The 13,918-nt window shown below is 38.5% G+C and overlaps 1 long non-coding RNA gene across 3 annotated transcripts in view; it reads right to left on the bottom strand.

Annotated features, from left to right (window-relative positions):
- Window positions 1-2,428: 2,428 nt before the first annotated feature.
- LOC146544887 (uncharacterized) overlaps window positions 2,429-13,918 on the bottom strand; it is a 62,694-nt gene continuing 51,204 nt past the window's right edge. For all 3 annotated transcript variants that reach the window (XR_014881905.1, XR_014881904.1, XR_014881906.1), the window contains one exon: window positions 2,429-3,378. This is a non-coding gene — a long non-coding RNA (uncharacterized LOC146544887). The remainder of the gene's footprint in view (window positions 3,379-13,918) is intronic.

The raw sequence follows: 13,918 nt of genomic DNA, 5'->3' as shown, positions 1-13,918 counted from the left end.
CCCTCAGTGCCACATCTCCACAGTTCTTGAACACCTCCAGGGATGATGACTCCACCACCTCCCTAGGCAGACTGTTCAAGGCAGTTATAAAAACAACTTCACTTTGAAAAGGTTTCTCAGGTTTAATTGAGCTCTTAAGCACAGTAAAACACGATGGTGATGTGATGGACAAGATTTTACCATATACTTCTGCACAGAGTCCTGAATAATCATGTATTTTATTTCATGGCAGATCCATTTTGACTTCTCTTTCAATCCATCGTTAAAATCATCATGAGAACTGGAAAAAGAGTTCTGGAAAACTGCATTGCCTGTGCCTTTCTATCCTGCAAACAGAAGTATGGTGCTTTTATCTGCTATAATATATGGTCACTTTCTACTCTTTTTTCAATAATAGGGTCCTCATCATTAACAAGCAAGTGCGATTAGCAACTGTGATGGGGTGCTAATGAGCATCAGAAGGATTCTGCTATTACTTTATTTCTATGATATATTGTACTAGTTAAAAGAAAACTTGATTATCTCAAATGTAATATTTTATTTTTTTTCTACAACATGATCATATCTCTACAGACAGTCACACACATTTGCCAGTATATACCAGTGCTCTCCCACTCTGTACACCTACAAATCTTCTTTCACTATGCAAAGCAAACATTTATACACAAACACACATACATATGTGTATTCCTATCTGCCCAAGTCTGGCTACTAAAAGCAAAAAGTTTCTGCTATTTGAGGATTTCATATCCCATTGAGCCTTAGTAGTAATGGGAATCAGTTTCTGTGGTAAAGAGTTCCAACACGGAGGAAGCCTGGGGTGAGACAGAAGTTGCTTCAATCTCACCTCAGTGCTGAACCCCTGGTCCAGTGCCTGTGTATGAGGAAGGAGAAAACCACACCAAAGGGATCATTGCATTTCTCCTTGCAGTTACTGTCTGAGCTGCTAAGGTTCAGATGTCACTTGCTGTGGGTCTCCTTCTTATGTGCTTGTACATATTAAATAGTACTGTTGAAATCAGTGCTGTAGGAACAGCATTTGTATAATGCTCAGTAAAAGCCTACAAATCCCTGTGAGATAAGCATTCCCAGAGTTATAGAGGAGGGAATTAGCACAGAAGTGCTAATAGAGCAGACTTGCTGTTCAGAGCCAAATCATCTGTTGTTTTATTTTTCTAATTCCCTATTGTCCAGTGACTTCAGGTAATTGTACTTTTAGATTCTCTGGAGAATGACCATAGTGTGTGCTGGTCCTTCCCTGGCACAGCATTTAGATGCCTTCTTTCTCCATGAACAGAGGCAAAAACAATTTTCCTCTCCTTCTTTGCTTATTCAGTCCCTTTCTCTGCTATAATTTCTGAAACCTCTAAGGTAGTGGGCTTGTTCTGTGGTGTCCAAAAATTGTACACTGCTGCCCAGATAATGCTGCATAAGCTCAGGTCAAGCTAGAAATTGTAAAGGAGAAGGACATCTTTGTGTGAGATATCTGCCTTGAACAGAGACACAATAGCATCTGCTGTAAGAACTAACTTGTTATCTGCGTAGAGCAGAAAGTTACTGCTGTTTTTCACACTACTTTTCCCTAATCATTGCTGAGATACCTAAAAGCTGGGATAAGTACCTCTTTTTGGCTGGTGCTATAAACCTGCAAAAACCTAAGACACAGAAGCGGATCTCTTGAATCATAAGCTCCAGGGCCTTGCTGGGACCACAACATGTATCAATCTATAAATAAATATACTGGAGAGATGCTGTTCAGTACACTCTCTGTATCAGGCATACACACAGCAGAATAGAAATAAGAAACTTAGTGGAAGCTGTACTCAGAAGGAACTCCTTGCTCTCACCCACCAAAGATCCACTTGTTCAATAGGTCCTGACAAACTTGCATATGGTGTTCTTTCTGTTTCTGTGTGAGTAATCATAGAACTCACCTAGTAAAAACTTTGGGATATTCCAATGTTGCCACCCTCATTTTCAACACACTGAAGGTTCACACAAAGCTCTCTGGTTGTAATCTGATGATTCACAGGGATCAACTGATTGAGATACTCTTCATTTTGTAGTGTGACAGCTGTGCACGACAATCCAGAACGTGTCTTGTCTTTCATATCACTATCACCAATGCTGAAATGCATCACTTACAACCTGACTGCGCTCACGTCCACTCCTCACTCTCTGTAAATGTTCAGCAAGTGTTAATTAATGTCAATGAGTGCATTGTTTTCCACCTGGAAGAATTCAATTCCTTTGCTTCATACACAATTCTATGTCAGATCTCTTTTTGTCAGACTGCCCCACTGTTGTCATCAGTCACGTGGCAACAAAATGTAACAGGATACTGGTGGGAAGGTTCAACCTCTACTGCCATACCACCAGCATCTGCCTCTGTTGTTGCAGGCCAAAATCATAAAATAGGAGATATTACTTTCAGAGAAGCCCTAGTATTGTATTTATTTATTTTATTGAAGATAAGGACAAAGTCCCATACAATTCTATTTGGATCAATGTAATATACAGTAGTTAACAACTGGTGCTATTAAAAACACTCTTTCAATTACCTGGAAAAATCAATTTCATTCCTGAAGACAGTAGAAACTGTAGTATGATACTATCAGGGGCATATATTTTACACAGTCTGTGTTATTTATGCCTCATCTTATGTTTTCAGCCTCTCAATTAAAGTGAAAATGGAATGCATTTTTTTAAAAGGGAACAAAGTGGAAATGATTGATGAAAAGTAGCTTCAAGAATTGCCACTCTCTGAAACCACTTGGTTTGGCTGTCACAGAGGACTTTCCAAAAGCTAAATTAAAAGGGTATTACAAAGGAGCATTGTATGCTGAGATTACAGATGGTAGTTGGAACCCTGGGATCTAGGTAGATTAATTTCAGTACGACTTTATAATGCTTTAAGGATATACTGTTGCTATACTGACAACGGTATAATTAAAGAATCACTGTAGATTGATTTAAAAATATAATAGAAATGAAACCTTGCAATAGAGACTAGAACTTCAGAGAAAAACATTTTCTTTCATGGGATAGTTTGAAGGCTCTTTTCCCTTTTTTTTTTTTTTTTTTTTTTTTTAATATCCCAGTTGTCTTGCTGCTTTTGGGAGCTTTGATATTTGTCCAATGCTTGAGCACAGAGTAATGAAAACAAGAAGAACTCTAAAATCCCAACTCATATTTTTTTTGCAAATGCCTTTGAAATGTCTTAGAGCAGCATTTCTTCTTTGAGGTTCATCTATTTAAAATGTTTGTGTTGAGCTGAGTATAATTCGGCTGAGGAATATTGTCTGATGCACTCTAAGTTTTAGGGTCAGGGTGATATATCACTGTGCATTGCATGATGTTCTTCACACTGTGTCCCATCTAAAAATGGAAGAGAAGCAAAAATAATATTAAAGAATCACATCCCAGTTGCAGGATTGAGACAATTGCAGAGTGATAAGAATATGATATTCTGGATCTCTGTGTTAAGATTGATATATCCAAGATAAAACATATTTTGTGATTATCTACATTTCTATATAAATGCATTACAATCTCTGCAAATAGACTAGTGTACTTAAGGTAACAATGTTCTGAATTAAAAGCATATGATATTCAGACTTGACTCAACAACAGTTTTAGTGTCTATCTCAAAGAAAGAACTCACAGGGAATAGTTATATATTTGACTATTATTGTCTTTTTATATAACATAAGAACACATAACTAGCGTTACAGGCTTTAATCTGCTCTGCTTTTAACCAACCTTCATTCTAATAAGGGAAATAAATTATTATAACAATAGGAGGGAATTAAAAAAAAAAAGATTAAGACAAAAATAGAGCAGCTAATTTAATTAGAAGTCTTCATACTGAGATATATGGACAGTTTTTTCAGCAAAGGAAAAGTCAAACAAGGAAGATGTAAAGAAGACAACAAACAAGATCTGATGTGCTTACTGGAGGTCTACCAGCCCTTTATGAAATTTGGCTTACAGGGAAAAATAATCATAGAACCATAGAATAGTTGGATTTGAAAGGATCATTAAATGCCACCTAGCCCAACTCCCCTGCAATGAACAAGGACGCCGAAAGCTAGATCAAGTTGCTCAGAACTCCATCCTGACTGACCTTGGATGTCTCCAGGGACAACCAGCACCTCACTGGGCATAATGGATGGCCATTTGATGCTCTTTGTGTGTGCCTGAACTGTGGAACCCAGTGGATAAAAGCCTTTATCAAAAGGTCACTTCCATAAACTAACAGATGAGTAATACTGTTTTCTCAGCACCAAAAAAAAAAAAAAAAAAAAGTTTAGTTGTGCTCATAGCTGTCTTCAGAAATGCAAACTGTGTTCAGAAACCCAAGCTGCAGTGAGGAAAATTTATTCTTCATTCTGCAGTGGGTAAGAATAGAAATAAAAAAAACAAACAAACAAAGAAAAAAAAAAACAGCCATGAGGGGAGAATGCCCTAACATCCGGGATAAAAATGAATTCCCAGAATCAATGGTCTACAACAAGTGTAGAGTTCACATCTGTAAGTACAGTTCTGGTTATAACCTGTCAGGAATGTCATAAAATTAGACAGTCCTTCCTTAGGACACAGAATTTTTAATGATCTCCTGAGGTTGCTTACGATACTTTCAGTATTTTCCTCACTGGGCACTGGTTCCAGGAAGGGGAGAAAAAAGTGGGGAAGATGACATAAAATTCTTCTTCTACACCTAAATATTTTCAAGAAATTCCTGGATAAGCATGTAGGTTCCTATGTGTCTTTGGAATGATGCAAGTGAAAGCAATACAAAAACGTGAGACACTGGCTCGGTTTCCTTAGAACAGCCAGGCCCCAGATGAGCAACTTGCACTACCCTAGTAAAAATCATCTGCTGGGCATGCACACTGGCTTAACTGGATGCGTGAGACACCATTTCCCATGCTTTCCTTGGACTGCTGTAATGCCACACCATTTTCCACAGATCAGCTAAAGGATAAACAGCATGATATCACATTCTGTATTTCTATAATAAATACAAAATCAACATTAAACCAGTAGCTTAAGCTGTTCAACACAATTTCTTCAATAATTTGGCATTTGGGTGTCCCTTTTAATTATCCAGAACTTGCAAAGATTTAAGTTCAAACTATTCATCAGTGTACAAAAAAGTCCTAAAACAGAGTAGCAGTGCAGGATATAGATGTATGTTGCAGCAGCAGTGATCTTATCTGGATGGGAAAATGTAAAGTACAAGGTGAACTCTCACTGTTCCCTGAGGTTGGAATGGCAAGCTAGGAAATTGGAAGAAGGCTTACTATGGTTTAGATTTGACCATAAAAGATACAGGAAATATTTATTTAGAATTAGAATTAGCACCTGCTCCTTCAGTGGTGTGGTAAGAATTGCTGAAAGGTGCCATTAAGGAAATGAGTAGGCAGTGGGCTGGGAGGTGACCAAGAGGTCTGAGAGCCTGTAAGAAGCTCTCTGCTAAGGTCTTGTTTGTATTCCTGTGGGTGTGTGCAAGCACAGGAAAGTGCCCAAGGATGTTGTGTCTATACAGGATTTAAGTCAAATATTATTAACTCGAAGGGTAAGTTTACAGTCCTCATGAAGACCTCTTAGCACAACCACAGTCAGGTGATCTGCTTTCTCATTCAGAGAAGTGATTGTAAAGGTCATTTCTGACTCTCCCAGTTCTAGGACTAAGTACGCTGTTATTCTCACTGAGGGCATTTCTACTCAAACTTTTCCTCCGTGAACCATTCCACTTGCCCATACTTCACAGCTCTTACAGTTGTGCCCTCAGCTCTGCAAAAGGAACTTAAGTTGATGAGAAGGAGCTGCTGATGAGAATTCCTACATCAGGGAAATCTTTTTCTAGGGTAAGATCCCTTTGCAATATCCCAGTAAGGGAAGGAAAATTAAGACAACTGCTCAGCATCTATAACTCGGGTGTAATCATACAAGATCTGCTCATACTTACCTCCTTTAGTGAGATTCACCTTTCAGTAGACTATAGTGTAGATCTGAGCTAGTAATGTTATCTTCCCTTGTAATCATTTAAGACAGTAAGTAGATCAACGACAGTCTGAGTCATGATTTGTCTGAACGCAGTGTAGTGAATTTAGACTTAAGCAGTTTTGACTATACTGAAGAGATCTATATTAACTGTAAAAGGTACCTCAGTGACTAAGTCAGACATATACAACTATGTATGCTGAATAAATCTCAACATCTGACCATGCATTCAGATTTTGAAAATGCATCATCCCAGAGAATATATCTGGTCATCAGAAGAGATGGGATAAAGGAATTAGGATCTACACTGATAAGTGTATTTTCAAATGTTAGCAACACTTCCATATATTCAGGCAACTTTCCTAACGTGTTTGAAATGATTTTGAAGATGGAACTTCACTGGGTCCTTATATCCTTCTCATGTCTGAACAAGGATGAAGCACAGTCAGAAACACATCATTAACTCCTCCAGCACCCCCCAACAGGGAGCGATCCAGTCTGACCCAGTTTCTTAAAAAGGCTCATACAATTTATTTTCCCATAAGCAAGGGAGAAAAGACTAAATTATGTTTCTCAAGAGCACTGTCAAGCCTGCACTCTGGGTAGAGTATCTAGGTCCTGTCCATCCTGAGAAGCAGGACACAAGGTATTCACTTTATCCGTTATGGGTTTGTTTTAAGAGAGCTTGGGTTCTGTAAACAAGACAGAGAAATGTTTTCTTCTGGTAACTCACACATTTCGCAACAACTTTCATAGGCTGTACCAGGAGACAAACAAGCAAGCCAACGAGCAAGGCAAGGAGGCAAACCTCCTCCTCAAACACAGGGAGCTGCTGGCTTACCACAAACTGCAGCGTGTGCTGCTACCCTGGCACACAACAGGGACATGCTGAAGGGTGAAACAGCAGTCTGCTGGACAGAGCAGGGACAACTCTACAGTGCAGTACTTGTTTTGAGTTTTCACCGTGGTAGCTTTTTCTGCTAGCTGTTATTCTAAGAGTAGAAGCACAAACATACCTTTCTGAGTCAAACCCAACGTGGCCCAGTAAAATGCTTTGACAGTAGCAGGGACCTGATGCATTCTGAGCTCCGAACTCATGCGATCTGCTTGTTCACAACCCTACCCTTCTTCACCTTTTCCTCTAAAAATGTATTATCTGTCTCTGAAGTATCTCTTCACATGGCTGCTGTTCTATCTCTTGTATTACTTTCATTGCCCTTTCCTCAACCATCTATGTACATTTGGAAGTGCAGAGACCAGAGGTGTGCCTTCTGCTCTATATGCTGGAGGACAAAGGTGCCAGAATATGCTGGAGATCAGTGCTGGTAAAGGAACCCGGAGAAGAGGTTTGTGCTACAAACAGGCATGTAGGCGGATGGTGATTCTCATCTGCACATTTGTGTGGTTCTCCTGCATGCTGCTTCTTTAAGCAGCAGGTAAGCTACTCACACAGCCAAAACCTTGTGGCTCAAGCTATGGACTTCTACTTTTGATTGTGCCAGAGGTTACTACTTCTGGCTGCTGGAGGTTGCTGCCCCTTCAGCTGACAGATGAATTGCTCATATGAGTGTACTTTACCCTGTTAATGTCCGAATATGTTGGATGAGCAAAGTCTGGTTATTTAAATATGGATCTAAGCTCCTATCCTTCCACAACAGTAATCAAGCAGGAGGTTATTGCACTCTCAATTGTTTATCTGTTACAGTATTCTACTTAGCATTTAAAAATAGGACTAAGAAATCTAATTTGGTTGGACAAAATTAGGCTTTGTGCAGAATACCAGAAGAGTCCGTGCACCCACTGAGACTTACTGAAGTCCTAAAATATATGACTCAATTTGGTCTTGAGAGCTACAAATTCAGACTTAAGAGTATGCTCCTTACAATAAAAAAAAAACTGAATTAAATTAAAGGTATGTAGGAGGTTCTTTTTCTTAGCATTTATTTTCCTTTATTACCCCACTTCGATGCTTGGAATTGGTCAAAGATTATACCAGAAGTTCTGTTCTTCCAAAACTTCCAGTGATACCTCATCCAGCTCTGCTGCAACTACTCAACTCCCAAAACAGATGCCAGCTCTATCTCAGTAGATGATATTCTCCCTTGCTTCTTGCAACAAGTTCCTAGAAACAGAAGTACATCTCAGCTTTGATAGAGCATTTTATCAGACAGTGAACAGTGTTCACAGTCTAAAAAGTTCTTATAAAACTATGCATATCAGGACCATCTGGAGCCCCCCACCATAACAGTGCAATAAAATACATTTCCAATTTATATTGTGGCATTGTGCTTATTATAAGTTTAGTTCTTTCAGCAGATGTATAAACCAATAACTTTCTTTGTGTTAAATATTCCCCAAAGAAAAGTAAATTGACCTCTTCAGGGATTTTCTGAGGATCAGAAAAATGTCCTTTCAGTATCTGTTTTCCATTACTGTAATTACAGAGGGTGATGATAATCTTTTCAGCATTATTGTTTCGACATGTGCATGATTTATAGTCAGACATCTAAGTTCATTTGATGCCATTGTTGAGAACAGCACATTGTATCACAGATAAAAGGAATCAGACAGGAATGTAATCTGATAACCGGCTTAACTTGTGACCAGCACAGAAATGTGGTCTTATTTAGCATAATTGTAAATAACTGCTTAAATTTCAAATCATCAGTGAAGTGTAAATGCTCTAAGATGAATATTATAAATAAACAATTTCACAAGAGAGTACTCAGATCAGCTGATAATATTTCAGCAAACAAAGAGTTTCTGCTGTGCCTCCCGGCACTGGGTCTCATCAAAACTCTTTAGACAGGCAAAATTCTCAAGGAGATCAACAGGAAGTTCAGCAACAGTAAGGAGTATGGTAAAAGCATCTTTGCTGAATTAAAAGCCCAATATATCTTTTTTAATAAAGGGGGCTGTGATAAATTGTGCCCGCACAGGTTATTGTATATGTTGACAAGATGGATTGCATCAGCAAGGGAAGAGCTTGGGCAAAGAAGTTGGCTTCTGTTTGCAGGAGCAGAGGGAGGTTAGCCACAGCACAAAAATGTTTCAGACCCACAAGTGGCAGGATTTGCTCATTACTATAGCTGTGGATTCCTAACAATAGTTTACCTAAAGCCTCTTGTAAAAGAAGAAAACCAGCCATCTGTTTTCATACCAAAGATCTGTCTTCAGAAAGAAGCACTGGCCAGTCAACAGGCTGTATGCCAGAGTATTCCTGTGAAGAAAAGTAGGCATTCATATCTCAGATACTGGGCACCACACTGGGTGATATATCAAGACTGAAGAGCAACAACTGGGCCAAAAGCACGTTTTTGCTTCTGCTACTCCTTCCCAGTGCAATAACTCTCATCAAAGGACTAGGCGTGGCCACTGGTGTCAAGGGTCTCTTCAGTGACATCTGAGAGAGCTCGGGAGCCTCTGGAGTCATAGAATCATAAAATCATAGAATCATTAAGATTGAAAAAGACCTCTAAGCTAATCAAGTCCAACCACCAATCTATTCCCACCATGCCCACTGACCACGTCCCTCAGTGCCACATCTCCATAGTTCTTGGACACTTCCAGGGACAGTGACTCCACCACCTCGCTGGGCAGCCTGTGCCACTGCCTCACCGCTCTTTCTTGGAAGAAATTTTTCCAAATATCTAACCTGATCAAGTCAGCTCACTATAGGCTCCTATTGTTGACTGCAATAAGAAGTAGGCACTTGTAGGATCTTATCCATCTGCATGAGATGAACTGTGTCCTACAAGAGGCTGCTTTAGTCCAATGACTGTGAGGAATGCATGGGGTGACCAATCTGTGTTGTTGTCTGTGCTGGATGTGTCAAAAGTTAACTTAACTAGACCTGTCTTCAGTGTTTGGAAGGGATAGGCCTTTATTTTATAATAGAGGACATGCTCTTTGTTTGCTACTCATGTGTTGAACCAAGTAACAGTCAGTGACATGGAGATTTTTTTTTTTAAATATGGGTATATTTTGAGTGAAATACTGGGATGCAAGAACAACAGAAAAATCAGATGCTATTCATTATAAATTAATTTATAGGTGTAGAATATTGATACAGATATCCATACTTGGTAAAAAAAAAATACTCTTTCTCAGACAAAGGAGTTTTAACTAGTTTCATTGCAATTACCTCCAAAATTAAATTGCAAAATTGACATAAAACCAATCATATTCAACTGAAAATCAAGTGTGTGGACTCAGTAGAGTTTAGGCAACACATTCAAAATTTGCTAGAATTACAAAAGTGATGATAGAAACCCAAAGCCCAGCATCCTGACATACTGCGTTTTAGCTAAACATTTTCTTCGAGATTTAATTTCTTTAATTCCTCTTTGTAATTGGATCATATCTTTATATAATAGTTATTGTTATTAGTCCATAGCCCATACTAAGCCTTTGTTATAAATCTAGTCAAGCCGTAATGTTTAACAGTTTAAACTGAAAAGATACTACCTAAGTGTAATTGGAATTTGACTGAAAAAAATTATTCATGGAATTATATCTATAAACAATATGAATTTATTCACACCAGAAACTTTCCAGGAAGTTTTACCTAGATTATGAGTAAAACTTGAAGATTTCTCCTTGAAGGCAAATTCTGTAAAAAGGAATCTAAAGCATTTCATTTTAATATCATAATGGTTTGTTTCAATTCAATCTTTTTTGTGTGAATGGCATGATATATCCCAATATTTTAAAACATCTAATTTTTTTTTCTCAAATCCAAAATGGATATATATTATTCTGCTAGTGCTGCCTGACAATCCCAAAACAGTCAGAAATTAATTTTCTTCTTTTCAATGGTGAGAAGAAATAAATTTCAGAAAAAAAACAACCCAATACATCAGAGAAGCTCTAGTGGACAATCTTACAGTCTGACAGTGGTTCTTTGGCCAAATCTCATAATGAACTTCTCCCTTGTATTTCAGATCCCATGTGAAAGAGCTTTGAAAGTAGGAACTAGGGGAGGAACAGAGTTGAATTTGTATTACTACATCCTCTTATTCGTCCTGATGCAACACTGAAATATTCAACAAAAAAATTCCACTTAACTATGTGACATGAGATCAAAAGATGTTTAACTCATCAGCTGTGATGTTTTTTTAATTAAAATAAGAATGATTTAATAGTTATGGTTAATCTTTACATACAGAATTCTTGGATTTTTTTAGATTGTAAACTGTGTTCTTGAAATTAACCTGAAAGTAGCTGCATGTTTGACCCTCAGCAGCAACAACAAATGGTACACAGCAGATCTGACATGCTATCAGAGCAATGGATCATTTTAAAGAGCCTGGAAATGATTAAACACGGGTGCTGCTGCATGCAGTCTTTAATTGATTGATTTGAGTTTGCGGTTAGAAAATGACTGTCAGCTACAGCTTATCTATAATTATCAGTAATCAAAACCAGACTTTTCTCTCTTCCTAATGCTGTAATGCTCTCTCAGTTCTCTCGACATGTGTTTGAGTCAGGCATTCATCTGCTGTTGCCTAATAGTGTTAGTCTGAATAACTATATGTTCTGATACTCATTCAATAGAGAAAGAAATATCTTTGTACCTCTGAAATGATCACTGACTAAGGAGAAGAGAAATTGTTAGACAAAGACATGAGGTTTTGAATATTCTTTTCGTGTTGTGCTGGTGATGAGGGAACAGCAGAGAAAAATCATATATATATATTTTTTTTCTTTTGAATACTGTAGAGCAACCAGTGCAGTCCTGGAAAGGAGCAAACTTTACTCTGTATCAGTTAATGGATGCAAGCAGAACCATCCCATACACTTGGGTGTCTTTCCTGAAGATATTAGAAAGACATTCACTTTTGAGGGAAGACTCTGAGAATTATTTTTCATGAAACATGAGACCTGTTGAGATCGCACAGTCTGAAGAAGAAGATGTTCACTGTGTTGGGGCTACTGGGAGGTATCGTCAGCGTTGTGCAGATAGGAAGCTTACATAACTGAGACTAAAGCACTGAACTGACTTCCGTCAATTCCCACTGGATGCTCTTTGGGTGGAAAGAAGAAGGTAAAATCAGGTCCAACTCATTTTGAATAAAGGGAAAATCTGCTCAAATCCCATTCCATTTATAGAACAAAAAATTCCCCAGCAGAATCAGGGTTATAAATAGTGAGGGAAGGTTCTTCCTGTAACTAGAGGTAGGAAAACAAGCCAGAAGCTAATTAGGATTCAAGCGCCATCCCCTTACAATCTGTCCTGTTGGGACAAAAACAAAAGCAACCTCCCAAAGCAGCTTATCCCTCGAATATCTATCTGCATCTAAACACCAGTGAGCTATTTTTAGGTGCTTAAAAAGGGTAAACCTTTTTAAATCAAGGTAAGAAAAAAGATAGACTTCTCATTAGATGAGTCATAAGAACATGCAGCTTTCTCACTGTGGATACATTATAAAAGATGGGGAAAGAAGACAAACTGCATTTTAAAAAAAGTATCATATTATTTAAAGAGCTGAATGTTTTGTTTTTGTTTGTATACTTTTGTATTGGTACACTCTGTGTTACAAAGTATGTAAATTGCCTATTTTTGCATTAGATCTTCTGTTCCTTTGATGAATATACCTAGGGAAGCTGCTACCTTCGCTCATAGAACTTAGCCTCTCTTTAAAGTCCTTCAGCATACTTTGTAGACAGGTAACTTCTGTTATTTAATGCTGTAAGATCAATGTATGCCTGCATCCAGAAAGCATACATTCTGGCTGCAGTTTCTATTTTTTGATCTATCAGCTAAAACCACAGAGCACTCAAAGGACGCTTGTCTGTCAGCACACGACTCATCTCACAGAAACCTACATAAGTATATGTGGTGAAAGCTAACTATGCACTGTGCTGGACAAGGGCCTAAGCAACTCCAGCCAAAGTGTTAGAGCCTTATAGCTCTCACCATTCAGAGATTCACAGCCCTGAGCACACTGTTGTGCCACCGGGTCAGTTCTGAGATTTCCACCAAACCCCTTCTGCAGAAAGTCACAACCCAACAGTGACAGTTCCGTGTGCCCCCCAATTCCCACGGTGGGCAAGAAGAGAAGACAAATCCCTAAAGCAGTCAATGTGTATGTGTACCACTCTCTGTCTTGTTCCCAGTAACATGGATTAACATCATCACTCTGATACGATGCCTTTTGTTTTTATTCTTAAAAATCATTATTGCAGAAAATAATAAGGAAAAGAGGGAAAAGAAGGAGGGAGGGAGGAAGGGAGGAAAATATACATTTATGCTTTATTACCAGTAGACGAGAGATCTCTCTTTTATCAGGGAGGTAGTGCTTTACATTGTAATGAAATACCACTGTTAAAATATTGCAAGAGAAACCGACAATAGAAAAGCAATATTTTGATCCTTTGAATGTATCTCTGAAAAGTAATTTGAGGGATCGGAGTTGACAGAATGATAAATTTCTGGTGCAGTTTTGAGACTGAAAATGTAAGTTGGCACAAAGAGATTCCATTTCCTAATCAACTCAAGATGGACTTGGAAGGGGTATATTGTGTGCTGCACAGAGACTGTGTAGCATCAAGATTAAATGCCCCTTCAGTTTTCTCAGGTGTGCACATATGCCACTGAAAAGCTGACTATGATGTTGTTACATTTGCTTATCTGAAATGCAAACTATACTCTGGTGAGGTGTTGTGCACATTGCCATGTATGAGGTTATAGGTGGGATATGGGTCTGTTATATTCAGTTAGCATGGCAGCTGAAGTCAAGTGGAGAAGCTGGAAGCTAGTTTGTGCTCTCCCAGACCTCGATGGGCCACATATTATGTTCCTAGACTAAGTTACATGTCCATGTGCTGATGGTTTTTGCTACTGGTCAGCATTTGAAAGCAATGAGAATACTCCTGTTGAGTTTGGAAGCACTGGAGCAACTTCACA

The sequence above is a fragment of the Meleagris gallopavo genome, chromosome 2 (genome assembly GCF_905368555.1).
Source record: "Meleagris gallopavo chromosome 2, MGAL_WU_HG_1.1, whole genome shotgun sequence".
Classification (NCBI taxonomy): Eukaryota; Metazoa; Chordata; class Aves; order Galliformes; family Phasianidae; genus Meleagris; species Meleagris gallopavo.
This window is presented reverse-complemented; position numbering and strand designations above follow the sequence as displayed.